Raw genomic sequence first — 21,062 nt, forward strand, 5'->3', positions numbered from 1 at the left:
AAGTTCTATGACAGAGGTTGTAATTACCTTACTTTTTGCTTTCAGCCTACTGAGATTAAAAAGCTTTCCATCTGTTCAATATGTGATTACCACACCAGTGGGAAGTTTCCCCTCAACAAGGTGTGTAACAAACGTACAAGTGATAAAGCTCTGGTGCCCAACTATATAGATGGGGAAAAACACCATCTATATTACAATGTGCTATGGCATTTGTGACAGTCATGGTTGTGGTCCCAGCCTCTGGCTCCTATTGGCTAAGTTGATGTGATGTCTTGCAATGTTTTCAAACAGACTGTGTGATGGGGAAAATGGTCCACCATTAAATCTTCAAATCATTCCTGTTTGTCAGCTGCGATAAAGGTCAATCACACAGCCTTAGGGACAGGAAAAACTGGGTGGGTTAGGGAGAGAGACTAAACTGTACGGAAACTAAAAGGCAGGTGGACCCAGCACAGCATGGCTGAAGGTGCAGGGTGCGGGAGGAGGGACAACAAGCGACTGGTGACTTTGATGTCAGTGGGGCACTGAATCCACTCCAGGTTTTAGTTTGAACTTTCAAGGAGCTGTCCCAGGTGGTTTCACCTTAGTCCTGAAAGTTCAGATTCACTGTCCCACTGACATTGGAGCCACCCGTCTCCATTGACAACAGGCAATATATTGAGAGGGGCCTTAGGGAGAGAGAGGTGTACAAGGTAGAGGTATGAGGCAGAGAAGACAGGGAGTTTAGAAAACGGGGGACAATGAAAAGGAGCAATGGTAGAAAAGCCACCCTGCTCAAGAGTTTCTATGCTGTTGACAGGAAAGGGGGGTAGAGAATGATGAATGATGCAAGACCCCCTTCCTCAGAGTGAGGCAGAGGGACCATGCCAGCAGGTTAGCAGCAGCAAAACATTTCAAAAGCAAGTGGGAAGATTTGGCCAGCAGGTCTTTGCTTGTGCCAGCCCTGTACCCTCTCCTGGATGCTGCTTTCAGTGTTTTGCATCTTTGCATAGCAGTGAAGGGACACCACTCACTGACGGCTTCTTTGGTTTACACATAAGTAAAGCCAAAGGACACAGACTGGACCACATCTAGAAGTGGGAAGCCTTTGAACTTGGGGATATCTTTGTCATTTTCTATAGGTTAGCTGCTGAAATAACCTGCTTGGATGGGCGGCATACAAATGTAATAAATAAATATGCTACTGACTTTTGTTGTTTGCTGCTGCTGCTTAATGTTAATAAATACTGGTGTAAAGTGTGTGTGTGTGTGTGTGTGTGTGTGTGTGTGTCTGTGTCTGTGTGTGTGTGAGTGTGTGTGTGTGTGAGTGAGTGAGTGAGTGAGAGGGAGAGAGATTCCAAGACATCCAAACTGAGGTACCAAGTTTTTCAGGGTGCGAGTCTGAGCTAAGCACAGAACCCAGTGCTGGACTTTCCTCTCATATAGGCTAGTTTACTGCATGCAATGTTTATTTAAGGGTGCTTTGGACTATGGCACAGTCCAGAATTCTACCATCCCCTAACCTTCTTCAGGCACTCCTTTGTCAATGTAATGGACACTGTGGGGAGAAGGAAGCTGGGAGGAGCATCTTAGCGGCTTTTCCCTCTGTTTCCATTGTCCTCCATGAGTCGGAGGGCGACTTTCTGCAGCAGGGAGAGTGTTCTTGGGTAGGGTCCCTGCACATTTTAGAACCCCGGAAAGTCAGGATTCTAAATGGCACAGGAAGCCCACACAAGTAGCCTGTTGCAGTTACTTTCCAATGAGGATGGGAGGAATTTCAGTTCTCTCAGTTTTACATTTTTCCAGTTTGAAATGCTTGACATTTCTGCAGCAATTTGCGAACTTTGGTTTTTTCCCCTTAAATCCTCAGCATTTTAGTGTGAATTTCTCTTAATAAACACATTCTGGTATGCAGTTTTAACTAACATACACATTTCTGTGATTTCTCTTAAGATAATAAATTTTTGTATGTTATTTTCATGAATATATTTATTTTTATGCATACTTTCCCCTAATAAATACATTTTAAAAACATTGCTTGGTTGGACAACTGCATCGCAATTCGGATAAGTGTGAATTTTGAAGGATGGCTGTGTTTCGGTTCTCATATTGTTTTGGAGAGTGTGAATTTAACAGATTTGGCTTTAAATGCAAACTGAATCAAATTTCTCTCCTATCCCTAGTTTCCAACTTGTGGAAGGAGATGGAAGGTGAGTACACTCATCCCCACTTCCTCTTACATCGTATGGAGAAAGGAATGTTTTAATGACTAATCTCATACTCATTCTGCTTAAAGCATCTCATAAATCATTCTGCTTAATGCATAGATCAGCTCTACTAGTTCCTAGGTTTCCACCAAAGATGAAGTAGAGTGTCTTTGGCAAGTCTGATGGGAAATTGCATTCCGTGATTTTAGAATAGTCACTAAAATAGCCTCTCTCCTTACCCTTATTGTCCAGCTGTGGCATGTAGTTGGTAATGTTCAGGGTTATGCCTAGGGAATCTCAATGAGTTGACTCTTATGTAATTTGGACACATATTGTTTAATATTTTATAGGTACAAGATTTCATAAATGTTTGATCTTTCATTTACCAAAGCATGTTGTGTAAGCGAACAAAGCGACTGAATGTGGTATTTATGACCATCTTGGATCAAAGGTTGATGCACAGTATCTGCTATTTAGTGCCATAATATTTTTTTCTGTGAACTAAAGTCACTGAAGTTCATTGTCAGTTCTTTGAAATGACACTAGCCAAGCAATAAGAATATACTCAATAATCAAATATACCTTGATTAGCCAGAAAAGTGTAAAGAAACATTGTGGGGATTTTTTTTTTGTCATTTTTGCTTTCTTTGTCTGGTAAGGATTTCTATCTTCTTGGGAGAGAAACATCACTTTCTTGCCCTAGCATCCATTATAACATTTTCATAGACTTTCCCCCCCTTACTACAGTTCAATGTGAAATCCTAGCCCAGTTTCCTCTGACTCCCAAAGGTTCCCTTAACATAGCCATTTTTGGCAGCAATAAGCATATTCCTGGCTGTAACAGTGGCAATGGAGATAGCTAGGATGCAGTTTAATTGGAGCCAGAACTCAGCCACAGAAACTATTTTTAATTCAAGGGTTTTACCTTGGACCATGTTATTTAATCATCTGAACATGTGCTTGAGTGGTTTGCATGACCATAGCAAACTCCAACATATTTGGGATCAGAGTCATTGGGGCAGACAGTTCCCACCAGAAACCCTCTCTATTTTTTTTTAAGGAGTGGTGGTCAATTTTATATTCTTTCATATTGTTATACTGTTTTATGTAAACTGCTTAGTGTTTTTTTTCTGACTAAGCAGTATATAAACCATGTTAAATTGCTTCCCATAAGCTTATACTGATGAAGTCTGATTTTAGGAGGAAGACTTGGTTGCCTCATCTGTTTAAACTGCAGAGGGCTCAGATAAATCACAGAGAGGATGTGCAATTTATTTATTTATTATTTGATTTATATCCCGCCCTTCCTCCCAACAGGAGCAATGAGCTAGACTTATATTTTCAGATGTAGTGAGAATGCCCAGAAAGTCTGGAACATGATTAGGTGGACTGAATAAATAGTAGAGCTTTTAAATTGTTTTTAAAAAAAAAATAAATTGTGTTTTTAAATTGTTTTTTTGTGTTTTAAAATTTGTATATTTGTTTTTATTGTTTTTAATTGCTGTAAACTGCCCAGAGAACTTCGGGTATGGGGCGGTATATAAATGTAATAAATAAATAATAGAGCATTCTAAACTAGTCAAGACGAGACAAGACTTCTCAATAACCCAACATGAATTTTCTTAATTTACATTGAGCACATTTGCAGTCCCAGGTGTTTAAGGGGTGTTATTCTGTTTTTGACAACTGCTAGCATAACATTGACAAGAAGGTATATGTCTTTTTTTTTTAATAATTTTTTTATTCAAATTTTTTCAAAAGACAAACAAAACAAAGTCAAAAAACATAACAATACAACAAAAAAAATAAAAATAAAATAGTTGACTTCCGATTTGTCGCAGATCAGCTATAAGTATATAATATACATCAAACCTGTCCCTTAATGTATACATACAGAATCACTTTTCTCCATAGGTTGTCTTAGTTAATCGTCAAATCCCAATATCATCATTTTATTTTTTTAAATAAAAAATAAAAATAGACAAGAAGGTATATGTCAAAGACGACATCAATTCTGAGAATAAGGCTGTGGACATACCATGCATTTAAAATGCATCCCTTCCCCCAAGAATAATCGGAACTGTAGTTTACCCCTTGCAGAGCTACAATTCCCAGCATCCTTAACAAACTACCATTCCCAGGATTCTTGGGTGTGTGTGTGATTTAAATGTGCTTTAAATGTATAGTAGGTAAACAGCCAAAATCCTAAAATAAACAAATGTCTCCACACAAAATCAGTGATGATTATGGTGGTCATCATCATCATCATCCTCATTTTACCTTTCTGGAAACAAATCATCCCAAGGTAACGAATAAGTGAAAATACATATTTTTAAAAAATAATAAATGTATAAAAAGCTATCATGATCCTTCCCACAGGGCAGCTGACAGTAATAGCCTGTGCTATCTTTTTTTTAATCTACAAAGCTTGATTTCAAACTGTAAGAGACCCTTTACCCAACAAATGCAACCTATACTTTATGCAAGAATCTACAAGAGATTTCCCCTAGCCTTCCACATATGGTTTTCAAAAAACTTCTTAACCTTACAATTTAAAACAAATAAGCAAAATCAGGCTTCCCACAAACAAACAGCATTTTCTAGGGAACGTGGTGGTGTTTAACTAAGCTATGTGTCCTTGGCTAACACACACACACACACACACACACACACACGACTTGCAGACACATTTCCTTCATAACAATTGTTCACAGCCTTGATAACACAAATAGTGAAGAATACAAGGAAATTACACATGCCAATCATAGCATGTGGTATAACTGAATGACAATACGCCATGCATCTCATAATAATGCCAAATCTCCAGTGAATGTGCACGGAGTAATGAACATGAGCAACATCAGCTTGAAACCTATTGATGAACATTTATTCTGTCATGCTCTTTTGGGAAATGGCAATTCTATAAAGAGTAGTAAAAACAAAATTAAACCTTATAAGATGCGTCCATTGTTAGTTCTGAGTAGACCCATTGAAATTAGTGATCGTAACTAACTTAGGTCCATTTATCTTAATAGGTCAGATCTGAGTAGGAGTTAATTGGACACAACCTTATGCAATATTGCCATTAAAAGTGTGATGGTGGCTGAATTTGTTTACACTACCAGGCTTCTTACGTGCTTATTTCTCATTTCTGATAAACATCTGTTTTCTGGCCATAATTTATTATAACAGAGCACATTTCCCCCCACAAAGCAACAACATAACAAACAGCATATTATGTTATTCCCAAACGCTGTACATATAGTGGCACCTGATCATAAATACCTGAACAGAAGTGTAAGTGTGCAGGTTGGCTGATGTGACTAACAATGGCTTTCTGCTTGAGTCCAGGATGTTTGGCTAGCCATCAGTTTCATTAAACTGGGATGTTGCCATGATTAGTTGTCAGCCCTGAGAGGTGGTTCCATAGTTAATGAAAGACCTTTACAATGCAATCCTATCTATTGCTCAGAAACAAGGCCCGTGGAGTTCAATGCTTGCTCCCATGTAAGTGAGAACAGGATTGTTGCTTTAGGAAGATAAGATGGGGTGGTGTCACCAATTCTTTTCTCTCACCTACAACCTCACCACCATCACCCACCCACCCACTGTGTATTCAAGTGAAATTCAACAGGCATGCCTTACTAGATATGGAAATACAACGATGAAAACTTTGCTACAGGTGGGAACAGATCTGATCCAATCCAGTTTGGATCCAATGCAACATTGATGGCTGGGATTCAAAGATCTATGTAACTGGGGCCATGTATCCCAGCAGGGATGTTTTTTGTCAAACGTCAGATCCCTATGCCAGATGACATACCGTCCCTGTTAAAGGGATGGGCTTTTCTATTAGTTGCAGTTAACTGTTTGCTTAATCAAGCTCATAATAACAACAGTTTTTGCATTAACGCGTGCTATACAGACTGAACTGGCTGCATAATTATACAGTCACAAGGGTGGCTATATACCTAGGGTTGCCAGGCTCAGGGCCCGAGACTGATCCTGTATCTTTAGGAGAAGAGAAAGTCAGCCAAGTGCAGGTGTTCTTGCAACATTGTAATGAGAAAAACCACAAGGTGGAATTCTCCCTTTTCCCTGCACTTTTAAAGATACAGAAGACCTCTTGGTTGCCAGGCCCGGCCTCCAAGAGGTCTTCTGTATCTTTAAAAGTTGTGCAGGGGGAAGGGAGAATTCCACCTTGTGGTTTTTCCCATTACAATGTTGCAAGGACACCTGCACTTGGAACCTGGCAACCCTAATACTTTAGCCAGCATGGATTTTTCACATTCTGCCATGTTAAATTGAAAATACCCCCATGTCATTCTGCTGCTGCCCATAAGCTCATTTCAAAACAAAATCTTACAAAACTTACAGCCCTGAACTCAGAAACACTTGCTTAACCACCCTCTAAGTTTTCATAGTGATACATAAACCACTCAGAGAGAATCAAGAGTTCAAAATGTAAAATGAGAATTTAATCCAGACCCCTGTTGGACTTTTTTCTGTCATTAATTAAAATTCTGAAATTAATTAAAAATCAGCCAAGTTCACAGAGTACATGTGTTGAACACCTAAGAGCATGATTCTGTGTTAGTTTCCACAAAGACAGTTAGAAACACGTACTTATGGGGTTAAGCCAGCAACTGAGCCGTGCCAAGGCCGAAGACTGCAGCTGTGGCTGACAAGGGCACCAAGATGTACATAGTTCAGGGGAAACCGAAAGTGTGTGTGGGGGTTATGGAGGAGTCTGTTGGAGCTGGAAACACTTGTAGAGAAATGTCTTTTGCTTTAGTAAAGACTCTTAAACTTTCCTACCGAACGGAACTGGTCCTGGGTTATTCTGGACACTGGGCAATGCTTCATTTCATAGAACCACAACATGTAATCCTATTACTGACCTTGCCCCATTCTCTGACCTTCATCTTCTGCAGTTTAAAAGTTAAAAAAAATGCCTGGACAATTTTTAATTAATTTAAGAACATTAACATTGAAGTCTATGATAGCTCAGGCATGCTCACTAAGAACCAACTGTCAGTGTTCTAAAAGCCAGACCATGATGCTGAACCAAGTACCCTGGTGGGCAAAGCTGAGAAAGACTAACTCCTCCCTGCTCACCCACCCAGTTTAAAAGTTAAAAAAATGCCTGGCTGATTTTTAATTAATTTAAGAAATTTAGCATTGAAGTCAATGATAAGCCTGGGCATGCCCAGTAAGATCCGACTGTCAGTGTTCTAAAAGCCAGACTAACATATGTTTGGCTTGGCTAATCAGGAGGCCACACCCATGCCAGACATTGATTTCACTTTAAACAGTTATGACTTCCCCCAAAGAATCCTGGGAAGTGTAGTTTGTGGAGGGTGCTGAGAGTTGTTAGGAAATTTCTATTCCCCTGACACAGCTCCAGTGGCCAAAGTGGTTTAACAGTCAGACCCTCTTCCCAGAGATTTCTGGGGATTGTAGCTCTATGGGGAGAATGAGGCATCTGGCAAATCTTGTCGTACAACTCCAGACCCTCCTTTTCCATCTGTGCACATCATCTTCTGGGCTTCCCTTTGGCTTTGACCCAGTTGCATCATTAGTCACAGCACTACTTATACTTGTCCATTGTTCTTCCCCAGTAGCTTGCTGAGTGCCATCTGACCTGGGAGTCTCATCTTCCAGCACTATCTCATGTTGCATATTGGATAGTCTATTCATAGGGTTTTCACGGTAAGAGGTATTCAGAAGTGGTTTACCATTGCCTTCCTCTGAGTCTGGATGCATCTTAGTCTGGTGTGTCAGCTTTGTCCATTCCACCTTGGGTGACTCTGCTAGGAGTCTAGCCTCTTGGTCTAGACTCCTGATGGCATTGCACTCAGCTTCTTCAACACATTCAAACTCCCTCACCACATTAAGGTGTACATCCTAGAGGGGGGAAATACATAGACCCCATATAATAGTTTATTGTCAAAACCAATTGGTCATTGCAGAACATTTTTTAAAAAAAGTAAAATCAGTATTAGTTACCTACATAATAAAAGCAATTATACCTATGTAATCCCTGCCTAATTGCTTTAAAAATAGGATTGGAGGGGGAGAGAAAAATTTACAACACAAGCACAATCCTTTGCTATGTTCACACAAAAGTCCCATTCAATTACAGCACAATTCTAACCATGTCTACTCAAAAGTAAGTCCTATTGAATTCCATGGGGTTTACTCCGGGTATGTGGGATTAGCATTCCAGTTTTACTCCCAGAAAAGCAAGTATTGGATTAAAACTTCATATTGGGAAGGTTTTCAAAACACTGCCCTCTTCAACAGCCCAGGAAAATTTAAACTTGTTTGACTCTTGCACAAAAGAGAAAATAAGTTTTTTGGTACTGCTGAAAGCTGTATACTTACTCAGTCTACAGGATTTTCAGATAAACGGGGGGGGGGAGCCAGTCTTCTACCTTTGCAATGGGGTCTAGGTACTGCTTGGAGGTCCAGAAATCCCTTGTCGATCACAACCCTGACTTCACTTATTGGCTATAAACCTGAAAGGGCAGGGTTAGAGAGATCATTTCACAGACATTGCGGGGTGTGCGTGATGTTTTGGTGTATATTTTGTGAACCAGACCACCTAGAAACTTAATTTTTAAAAAATGAGAGTCTGGAGATTAAGCTGACTCACCCAGAGACCCAGAGAGGACCCCCTAAAATTCTGAGTCTCTGGGCAAAAACTGGACACCTGGCAACCCTACTCCCTACCCTACCCTTCCTCCTCTTCCCTCCTTCTTCCTCCTCCCTGCCCCTCCCCCAGGTCAGTTTTACCTATCCTAAGCATGATTGCACAGAAATAAATCCTTTTGAACTCAATAAGCATGCAAATGATCAAAACTACCCTACCCTCTGCCTCCCTCCTATTCCTGACCCCTCACCCCTCCTCCTCCCCTCTCCTCCTCCCCTCTCCTCTCCCGTTACCAAATTCTTCCAAGCTAAGCAGGAAGTGGATTGGACTGTGAAAGACCAACCAAAATTGTGTTGGCATTTTTACAAATTTGTAGGGCAGTACAATGTATCACAGGAGGTCAGGTCTCCTGCTCCCCTGGTGCATTCACTATAGCTGCCCAGTTTACCTCCTTTTTAAAGTTTGATAGAAATATCTGTTGGCTATAGGTATGTTCTTAAACCACAAGGTCTTTTGCCTATTAGTGAATATATTATGCTATCCTCAGCATAAGGTTATCAATGTAAAATGAATACTTAAAGAAGAGACATGTGATAATCATAAGTACTGGCTGTCTGCATCCTAAGATCCTCATTAGAGGGTATTCTCCAGGGTCTCCAAGGTATACCAGTTGCCTACCAGTGAAAGGGCCTTATTGGTGGTGACACCTCAACTATATAATCCTCTTAGCAGGCCAATCAGGTTTGCCTAGCACCTACCCTGGTATAATTTTAGTATCAGGTAAATGCCCTTTTTATTTTCTCAGGCCTTTTAATTCAGTCTTACTGGGGAAGGGCCATAGCTCAGTTGTAGAGCATCTGCTTTGCATGCAGAAGATTGCACCTTCAATCCCTGTCATCTAGGGTTGCCAGGTCTCCGGTTTTTGGCCAGAGTTTCAGGGAAAAAGGGGCCGTCTCCGGCCTCCGGCAATACTTTGCTTAAACTGGATGATCTCTGGCTTTTCATTGGCCGCCTTCCCGCCCTTTGTCATTGAGGCAGGGAGAGCTGGTACCGCCGGGGCCGGGCTCTGTCTTCCCAGGCAGCAGCCTGTCTTGGACAGGGGCAGGCGGGAGCGGCAACGAGGGGCTGGCCCTGGGCGCGCGAGGCGGGCGCTGCTTAAAAGGCCAGTCGGGCGAGCACGGCGCTGTCATTCTCACTCCTGCTGTGGGCGCCGCTGGGCGGGAGTGGCTGCGATGGAGCTCGGCGGTGGCGGTGGCGGCGGCCGCAGCGTCTCTGGCTGGGGAGCGCATTGCGGCCGCTGCCGCCCAGCGGCGCCCACAGCACGAGGGGTGAAGCGGCCAGGCGTCCTCGGGGCTAAGAAGGAGCTGGCCCCGTCCGGCGTCCACTGCTGCTGTGGGTAGCAGGCTGGAGAGGGAGAGAGAAAGAGAGAGAGGCTGGAGAAAGAGAGAGATGCTGGAGAAAGAGAGATAAAGAGAGAGAGGCTGGAGAAAGAGAAAGAGGCTGGAGAGAGAGAAAGAGAGAGATGCTGGAGAAAGAGAGAGAGAGAAAGAGAGAGAGAGAAAGAGAGAGATGCTGGAGAAAGAGAGATGCTGGAGAAAGAGAGCGATGCTGGAGAGAGAGAGAGAGAGAGAGAAAGAGAGCGATGCTGGAGAAAGAGAGAGATGCTGGAGAAAGAGAGAGATGTTGAGAGAGAGAGAGAAAGAGAGAGATGCTGGAGAGAGAGAGAGAGAGAAAGAGAGCGATGCTGGAGAAAGAGAGAGATGCTGAGAGAGAGAGAGAAAGAGAGAGATGCTGGAGAGAGAGAGAGATGCTGGAGAAAGAGAGAGATGCTGAGAGAGAGAGAGAAAGAGAGAGAGAGATGCTGGAGAGAGAGAGAGAGAAAGAGAGCGATGCTGGAGAAAGAGAGAGAGAAAGAGAGAGATGCTGGAGAAAGAGAGAGATGCTGGAGAAAGAGAGAGATGCTGAGAGAGAGAGAGAAAGAGAGAGATGCTGGAGAGAGAGAGAGAGAGAGAGAGAGAGAGAGAAAGAGAGCAATGCTGGAGAAAGAGAGAGATGCTGGAGAGAGAGAAAGAGAGAGAGGCTGGAGAGAGAAAGAGAGAGTTTGGCCCTAATCCTCAGTTTCTTACTATTTCCTCTGGATAATTGCACTGCTGGAAACGGACAGAATCATCATGTAATTGTCTTTTCTTGACAGGATGTGGGAGTGAGATTGAAATGACAACAAATAGGAATGTGTGCCATTGTTCCATTTTTCTGCACATTTCCCATCTCTCCAAAGCAGCCTTCCCCAACCTGGTGCCTTCCAGATATCTTTGGGCATACAGCTGCCACCAGCTAACATCTGGAGGGCACCAAGCTGGGGAAGTCTGCCCTAAATTGTCAGCTGCTTCAGGTCTATCAGATCTAAGCATATGGTCACCCTGTTGTGGGAAAGTTCCCATTAAACTGACTCGTGTTGTCTCTTTAAGTCTCTAATGTGGCAATTTAAGCGAACAGACCTGATCTTGTTCTGGGTTTTGGACTTCCAGCAGGGGCTTAGACTAGAAGGACTAAAAGGCCCCTTCTAGCTCTGTGATTCTATGCTACATGTAAGTGTGTGTGTGTGTGTGTTACACACAAACGCACAGGCACACACACAAGCATACTTTTTTTCTTTGATCAATTTTGCTTAGAAAAAAAGTGTCTTGTTCTTGTCAGTTGACTTCCTTTTTTATTCTTTGTATGTACTTAAACAAGCTGGTCTGTTTTAAAAGAAAAGCTTGGTGGTGTTTGTGAAAGCCCACGAAAGAGCAATTTCAGGTAACTGCCACAGCCAAATGGTTAAGAATTGGCCTTATGACATAATGTGTACTGGCTGGTCTCTACAGAATTCCAAACACCATTTCAGACTTAAGGCTGCCATCTATTATCCCAAAGGCAGCCAAAGTAGCATCCTCCAGATATTGTACTAAAACTCCCATGAGCCCTATCCTGCTTGGCCAGCAATCACAATAAAGTCCAAAAACTTGACTGCATCTGTTTAATTATATGCATGGAAATGGAAATGGACTGCCTTCAAGTCGATTCCGACTTATGGCTACCCTATGAATAGGGATTTCATGGTAAGCGGTATTCAGAGGCGGTTTACCATCTAAGGCTAGTACTCCCCACCTGGCTAGGGCCTGCTCAGCTTGCCACAGCTGCACAAGCCAGTCCCTTCCTTGTCCGCAACTGCCAGCTGGGGGAAACGGCTCCTTGCGACTATGCACCTTGCCCACAGGTGGCAGGGCACATAATCCCTGAGCCACTCACTGTGGGGGTGATCTTTAGCTGGCCCTTGACATCCAGGAGACACGAGCGGGGATTTAAACTCATAGACTCTGGACTCCCAGCCAGGCTCTCCTCCCCACTGTGCTATACCATCTGTTGCATGAGCATACAGTTAACATACAACTGACTTCATAGCACCATGCAGATAACAACCGGCTCACTCTGCATTAGCATAGCTGCTGCAAGCACTCTTAGTTCATTTTTACAAGATAGTTCAACATGCTATCTTGTTCATTAAAAAAATGCATTCATTCCTGACTTTACCTCTTACCACTTCTCCAGGCTGTAAAAAATTAAATAAAACACCTTCCACTTTCCTTTTTTGTATCTTTAATTCAGTTGTTGTTGTTAATGTGCCTTCAAGTCAATTTCAACTTATGGTGACCCTATGAATCAGCGACCCCAATAGCATCTGTCATAAACCACCCTGTTCAGATCTTGCAAGTTCAGGTCTGTGGTTTCCTTTATGGAATCAATCCATCTCTTGTTTGGTCTTCCTCTTTTTCTACTCCCTTCTGTTTTCCCCAGTATTATTGTCTTTTCTAATGAATCATGTCTTCTCATTAAGTGTCCAAAGTATATGTGTCCAAAGTCAGAGGAAGGCAATGGTAAACCACCTCTGAATACCTCTTACCATGAAAACCCTATTCATAGGGTCACCAAAAGTTGGGATCGACTTGAAGGCATTCCATTTCCATTTTCCATCCATACTCCCTAAGATGGTGAGAAGGAATGACCTTGTCACTTCAGCTGGACCTCTTTTAGGTAAGATTTCTATTTTAATTTCCAATCAGAAATTTTTTTTTTAATGGTATGCTGCACGCAAGCGTGGTTGATACAATGAATCATGCTTCATGACGTCACTAGGGCCCGCCCCATGATGTCACTAGGGCCCACCCCATGACATCACTAGGGCCTGCCCCATGACATCACTAGGGCCCGCCCCATGACATCACTAGGGCCCGCCCCGTGATGTCACTAGGGCCCGCCCCGTGACATCACTAGGGCCCGCCCCCATTTTCTCAGGTTTTTGGATGGTTCCGACCTGGCAACCCTACTGTCATCTCCAGATATGCCTGGGAAAAGACTCCCTGTCTGACACCCTGGAGAGCCACTGCCAGTCAGTGTAGATAATAATGAGCTCGATGGACCAATGGCCTGACGCAGTATAAGGCAGCTTCCTATGTTCCTAATCCGATCTATTTTACCTTGGCTAGGTTTGTTGTTTTAAATGTTGCTCCAGGTGAACTTGCTCTTTCTATCATTCACATTCAGCTTATCCTTTTTATATATAAACAGTTCAATATCACATCAACAACCAAAGCTGTCTGTCGTACAGCACAAATAAAAAGTAAGTAAATAAAAGAATAAAACTAAGCTGGTGTGCATGTTTGAAGTAGCTATTTGGTTTGTAGCCTCCATACTGACTTCTAGCAGCACAATACAATGCTACAAGAACTTTTAATGTGGACAGGCTCAGCAGGTCTTGGCTCTGAGTCTTATGCTCCCTGCTTTGCTGATATAGGAACTCATATCAGCACCCCATCTGAGCTTTAGAAAATCTTCCCAGATAATTAATTAACTTCACAGTTGCCACAAATATTTACTTACACTGAACTATCAGGTGTTCCAAGCAGCTATTTTTCCTGAAAATGAAGATGTACAGTAGGGGTGCTGATTTTGTTTCTGCTTCAGGGTCATATTCCCTTCTGGGCAACCTTCTGAGGGCCATGTGGGCAGGGCCAGAGGCAAAAAAGGTTGGCAATTATGTTAATTTCAACCTTTGTGTAGTAGGATAGTTGCTCTGCGTACTCCTTTCTATTCTCCAAGCAAGAGGCATTAGAGCTTCAGGACACATTCTAGCCAGGCAAAAACACTTGGGGCATAAACCAGGGCCAGACAGGGATGTGGCCTGGGAGAGTTACGAAGGCCAGATAGAAAGGCCTGGAGGATCATATTTGGCCCACAGGCCTGAGGTTCCCCACTCCTGACCTAAGGATCACCCCTTGGCCTCTCTTCAGAAGCTGCTTAATAGAACTTGGAGATCAGTTATGGCAGAAAAACAATGGAGAAAACAGATTTGTTTCTTCTTACTTCATCCAAGTGTGAACAAATCCAGTGAGCAGTCTCTAGGGTTGCCAGGTTCATGGCCTGAGACTGATCCTGTATCTTTAGGAGAAGAGAAAGTCAGCCAAGTGCAGGTGTTCTTAACATAAGAACATAAGAAGAGCCTGCTGGATCAGGCCAGTGGCCCATCTAGTCCAGCATCCTGTTCTCACAGTGGCCAACCAGGTGCCTGGGGGAAGCCCGCAAGCAGGACCCGAGTGCAAGAACACTCTCCCCTCCTGAGGCTTCCGGCAACTGGTTTTCAGAAGCATGCTGCCTCTGACTAGGGTGACAGAGCACAGCCATCACGGCTAGTAGCCATTGATAGCCCTGTCCTCCATGAATTTGTCTAATCTTCTTTTAAAGCCATCCAAGATGTAGCCATTACTGCATCTTGTGGGAGCAAATTCCATAGTTGTTGCAACACTATGATGAGAAAAACCACAAGGTGGAACTCTCCCTTCCCCCTGAACAGATTTTAAAGATACAGAAGACCTCTTGGAGGCCGGGCCTGGCAAGCAAGAGATCTTCTGTATCTTTAAAAGTTGTGCAGGGGGAAGGAAGAATTCTACCTTGTGGTTTTTCCCATTACAGAGTTGCAAGAACACCTACACTTGGCTGACTTTTTTCTGTCCTAAAGATACAGGATCAGTCTCAGGCCATTGACCTGGCAACCGTAGTCTAGTCCCATAGTTTTGTTGTTGTTATGTGCCTTCAGGTTGATTTCAACTTATGGTGATCCTATGAATCAGTGACCTCCAATAGCATCTATTATAAACCACCCTGTTCAGATCTTGTAAGTTCAGGTTTGTGGCTTCCTTTATGGAATCAATCCATCCCTTGTTTGGCCTTCCTCTTTTTCTACTCCCTTCTGTTTTTCCCAGCATTATTGTCTTTTCTAGTGAATCCTGCCTTCTCACTATGAGTCCAAAGTATTATAACCTCAGTTTCATCATTTTAGCATCTTAAATTGTTTTTTTAAGTGTTTTTAAATTTGTATATTTTTATATTTGTTTTTAATGTTTTTAATTGTTGTAAACCACCCAGAGGGCTTCAGCTATGGGGCAGTATACAAATATAATACATAATAATAATAAATAATAATGATAGTTCTGGTTTAATTTGTTCTAACACCCAATTATTTGTCTTTTTCATCGTCCATAGTATGTGCAAAGCTCTCCTCCAACACCACATTTCAAATGAGTTGATTTTTCTCTGAAGAGGTTATATTTATTGCTTTGCCATCCTTCCTTCGGCATGTAAAAGTTCAATTGTTTAAAGATTACCTTGCTGCATGACACCTGGCAGTTGATACCGTTTAAATAGCTCAATTGCTGATATAAATTAAATTGGGTCATAAAAAAGCTCCGCCTAATCAAAAGTTGCATAACATATACTTGTTAATTTTTACCCATTTGTGAGGGAGTGGAGGCGGGATCCTTCCAAGTAGCAGCTCGTATTTCAGCCTATGGAGATATACAACTGCCAGGTATGATGTGATGGCCACTACCTTACAAGGCTTTAGAAAGGATTAAAAAAATCATGGAGGATAGATTTACTAATGCCTGTTAACCATGGGCCCTTCATGTAAACGGAACCTCCATGTTCTGGGCAGCATACCTTAGAATATCAAACAACAGAGTATGGTTGTTGTCTTCATGCTCTTATTGTAACTGCCAAGGACCTTGCTTGAGACAGAATACAGGACTAGATAGATTCTGGTCTGATCCATTAAGATAATTATTATGTTCTTTGAAAAGGGTTTGAATGCATTCGGAAACATTTAACAGTACAATCCTATGCATGTTTACTCTGAAATAAGTCTTACTAGTTCAATGGGTCTTGCTCCCTGTAAAGTGGGTTGAGGATTACAGGCACGACTCTAAGTCCCATTGACCTCAATAAGGGTAGCTTCTTCTAGGATAGCATTGTCATAATATATTTATTTATTTTAAATATTTGCAGTCACTAATTAGGATCAAACTCTCCCTCTCACAATATTAAATCAACACAGGCTTTAAACCATAAACCATAATCAAAATACAATTGATAATAGGAAACCTTCAAGAATCAACAACAGCACTAATTGCAAACAGCATTCAGCCCAATAAGAAGAGTAAAATCATAATATAAACTTATGTTATGTTAATGTTTATTTATACCCCGCCTTTCAGCCAAATGGCCCTCAAGGCGGCTTACAGAAAAAGTAAACACAAATATAAAAATACATCAACAAGGCAATACATCAATAAGCAATACATAAATAAAGCAATACATTGTACAAAAAATAACTTAAAAAGTTTCTAATTATAGAAAAAAGTTATAGAAATTATAGAAAATTATAAAGAAATTATAGAAAAAAGTTTCTAATATAAACTGAAGTAGTACCTTATGCATAACAGTCCAAGAAGATTCTTATGGAAGTTAAGGCAATTGTAAACATACAGGCAGTGGCAGCTGGTGTGGTGGATAGAGATGCCCTCCTGAATAGGGTTACCAACCGTACTCTTTTAACAGTACATGTACTCTTTTTGAGATGGTGCAACAGCATACTCTTACTTTTCACTTATCGAAGCCAAATGTACTCTTTTTGAAATGACAAAATGATGGTAACCTTACTCCCGAAACCAGCATTGCTACAGCTTATGTTGATAGGGACTGGCCAGAGTAAGGATGGCAGAAAGGTTGGTGCTGCAAGGACATGCTGGCAGGAGCACTGGATTGGCGTCAACAATGTGTCTGCACATTTCCAAACTTGCCACTGCCCTAGTCCCGTTCAGATAAGTTGCAGCGATGCCAGCATTGAGAAAGCCTTAACAACCCCCTAACCCATACTGAAACACATTCAACACCCCATCCCCATGGAGGTTTGCCAATACATTGCCAGGTGGAAATGTACGACCCCATGGAGGTTTGCTAGGACAGCAGCAATTCTCTTTCAGTATTAAATTTTACAGCAACTCACAGGAAGATTCCTCTGGCAATACAGTTGGACTCAGAAGGTCCATAAGGCAATACAGGACATCCAGCAATCTTTGCTGGTCCCAGGCACTCCATCCTCCCCAGCTGATCTGGGTCTGAAAGACCGAGGAAAAGTGTGGGTGCATAGTACCTAAGATATAAACAAGCAAAATTTGTGACAACATCACTGCTGGTCATGGGGCACATCTTTTAAGGCATCAGCCACCCTTAGCTTTCAGCTTTTGGCTTTGTGGAGCTTGAGCCAAAATGAGATAGCTTTAACTCTGAACTTAAAGCAGCTATATATAGAATTAAATCTTAATATAGGCCTCCACAACCTATGGCCCACCAAGCTGAATGCATTCATCCTTACTATCTGTGACAGCTGGTAGCTCCATGTCAATGGGGCAGTAGAGTCCACTCTGGGTTTTAGTCCAAAGTTTCAAAGAGCTGTCCACAGTGCAGAAGTAGAAGCACCTTGGACAGCTCCTTAAAAGTTTGGATAAAACACCAGAGCATATTCCGCTGCCCCACTGACATGAAGCCACCAGCCACCACTGCTTACAATTGTGGCTTGAAAGGTGATTCATAGCTGATTCCCTTCCAGACTTTTTTTTACAGTTCCAGGGAGCTACCAAAACAAGGCTTATCCAGCCAAGAGAGACAGTCATTTATGACGGCTGGTGCAAACAAGTTCTTAAATTTCACACCAGTGAGCTAGTTGTGGTAAACAGAAAGGAACCAGAGACAGAGCAACATTAAAATAAACTGTAAATATTTATTTAAATGCGAGCACAGAAATGATGAAAATATACAAACTCAGCAATTACCGAAATAGAATGAAAAGAATATATGAATCAATTTATAAATGGGAAATAATACTGGGTAGACAAATAAAAAGAATTAACCAATTCTTAATTGGTTAATTAAGAATTAATTAATTAATTAATTAACCAATTAATTAATTAATTAATTAATTATATTTACAGTTAAAAAAATAAAGCATATATACATTACTAAGCCTTAAATTGCATCCTCCCAAACCTTTCACCAGTCCAATCTAGTTAACAGCTAACTAAATTTCCATCCTTATAACCTAAAGTGTGGGTGTGTGGAGGGGATAGCTCCCAATCCAAGCAGAGATTCAAGGAACTGGTTTCTGTGGACTAAGGGAGGAAAGTTAAGAAAGATGAGTCCAAGATCCAATGTACAAGGTTCAGAATGGTCCAAATAGGAAATAAGTTCAGGTAAAAATACAGGGAAAATGCTTAAAATTGAAATAGCAAAAACTGAGTCTTATCACAGTAGTGTAGTGGCAAATTCAGAAATAATAATAATAATAAAATTTTATTTTTGAGTTGCCTATCTGGCCGAATTAACGACCACTCTAGGCGACGTACATTTACATGGTAAAATACAATAAAACCAATGAAAACCACAACAATGATTAATATACCGGTATTAAAAGCAACCCGCCCCCGAAATCCTATAGGCCTGCCTGAATAGACAGGTCTTCAAGGCCTTGCGGAAACCTATCAGGGAAGGGGCATGGCGAAGGTCAAAAGGAAGGGAGTTCCAGAGGGTGGGGGCCACAATCGAAAATGCCCTCTCTCTGGTCCGCACCAGCCTCGCTGTCTTCACCGGTGGGATCAAGAGAAGGTCTTGTGTGGCTGATCTCGTCAGGCGGCATAATTGGTGATGCTGGAGGCACTCCTTCAGATAAACTGGGCCGAAACCGTATAGGGCTTTAAAGGTCAATACCAACACCTTGAATTGGGCCCGGTAAACAACTGGCAACCAGTGTAGATCTATTAACACCGGAGTGATATGATCACGGTGACGGCTGTTCTTAATCAAGCATGCTGCCGCATTCTTTATCAGTTGCAATTTCTGGACTGTTTTCAAGGGTAACCCCACATAGAGCGCATTACAGTAGTCTAAGCAAGAGAAGACCAGGGCATGTATCACCCGTGGAAGTAGATGGGCAGGAAGGTAGGGTTGCAGTCTCCTTATCAGATGTAATTGATACCAAGCTGCCCAACTCACTGCCGAGACCTGAGCCTCCATGGACAGCTGGGAGTCAAGAATGACTCCGAGGCTGCGGACCTGGTCTTTTAGGGGTAATTTTACCCCATTGAACATCAGGTCTATATCCCCCAACCTGCCCCTATCTCCCACGAGCAACACCTCGGTCTTGTCGGGATTTAGTTTCAGCCTATTTCTTCCCATCCATCCACTTACGGATTCCAGGCACTTGGAAATGATATCCACAGCCAACTCTGGTGAGGACTTAAACGAGAGATAGAGCTGAGTGTCATCCGCATATTGGTGGCACCGTAGTCCAGATCTCCTGATGATGGCCCCCAGCGGCTTTACATAGATGTTGAATAGCATGGGGGAGAGGATAGAACCCTGTGGCACTCCACAATTGAGAGGCCAAGGGTCTGAAACCTCATCCCCCAATGCCACCCGTTGATGCCTGTTGGAGAGATAGGAACGGAGCCACCGTAAAACAGTGCCCCCATTCCTAATCCCTCCAGGCAATCTAAAAGGATACCATGGTCAACGGTATCGAAAGCCGCTGAGAGATCCAGGAGGACGAGGAAGGTGAGTTCTCCCCTATCCAACGCCCTCCTCATATCATCCACCAGAGCGACCAAGGCTGTTTTAGTTCCATGTCCAGTCCTGAAGCCGGATTGGAATGGATCTAGATAATCTGCTTCATCCAAGTGTGTCTGTAACTGTTTGGCCACCACTCGCTCAATCACCTTGCCCAGAAATGGTAAATTAGAGACTGGGCGGAAGTTATTCAACTCTTGGGGATCCAAGGAGGACTTTTTCAAGATGGGCTTTATGACTGCCTCCTTGAGGGCTAATGGCATTGCACCCTCTTCCAAGGATGCATTTACTATTGCCTTGATCCCTTCGCTCAGTCTCTCTGTGCAGCTCATAATGAGCCACGAGGGGCAAGGATCCAACAGACAGGTGGTTGGCTTCACAGTAGAGAGCACCTTATCCACTTCCTCAGAAGGAAGAGGCTGAAACCGATCCCACTGTACCGGAATGCAACTGGCCGGCTCTGACTCACTTCCTGTATCCACGGCGCACGGAATCATGCTCTTCAGGCGCTCAATTTTATCGGCAAAGTGTTTAGCAAATGTGTCGCAGGAGGCTTTAGAATGTTCCATGGGTTTCTGAACAACTGGACCGACCAGATTTCGAACCACTTGGAACAAGCTCCTGGGACAGCACTCTGCGGACGCAATAGAGGCAGCAAAAAATTCCTTCTTTGTTGCCCTTGTTGCCACCTGGTAGGCAGCTATTGCTGCTCTAACCAGTGTCCGATCGTCTTCAGAGCCAGATTTCCGCCACCGGCGCTCTAGTCGTCTCACCTCCTGTCTCAGACCCCAGAGCCGTGGTGTATACCAGGGTGCTATCTGAGCTCTATTCAGGGGGAGAGGACGTTTCGGAGCCACCCGGTCTACTGCCCTAGTGATCTCCTTATTCCACTCCAACACCAGGGTTTCGACCGGGCGGCCTTCTGCAGGCTCCAAATCTCCCAGCGCATTCAGGAATCCTTTAGGATCCATCAGGCATCTGGGGCGGACCATCTGAATAGGTCCTTGTCCCCTGCTGGGACAAGTGCTGGGTACCTTCATGACAGTCACAACCATGCCCTCTCTCCCCTTTTTTGTTGCTGGGTTGAGAATGAGATCCTTGTTAATGCCTTCTCCCACAACAACAGATGCCCCTTGGAGCCAATAAGCATGAAGGGGGAGGGTTTACCTACTGAGAAGAGTCTTCTCAGTGGTTGACTCACCTCCTTTCACTCTAATTGGATCTAA

At 42.8% G+C, this 21,062-nt stretch overlaps 1 protein-coding gene across 5 annotated transcripts in view; it reads left to right on the plus strand.

The window, feature by feature from the left end:
• ABCB1 (ATP binding cassette subfamily B member 1) overlaps positions 1 to 21,062 on the plus strand; it is a 116,043-nt gene that overhangs the window by 12,077 nt on the left and 82,904 nt on the right. For all 5 annotated transcript variants that reach the window (XM_061585614.1, XM_061585616.1, XM_061585613.1 and 2 more), the window contains exon 2: positions 2,163 to 2,189. The gene's annotated coding sequence lies outside the window, so the exon portion shown is untranslated. The remainder of the gene's footprint in view (positions 1 to 2,162; positions 2,190 to 21,062) is intronic.

Source organism: Rhineura floridana, chromosome 10, assembly GCF_030035675.1.
Source record: "Rhineura floridana isolate rRhiFlo1 chromosome 10, rRhiFlo1.hap2, whole genome shotgun sequence".
Taxonomy (NCBI): Eukaryota; Metazoa; Chordata; class Lepidosauria; order Squamata; family Rhineuridae; genus Rhineura; species Rhineura floridana.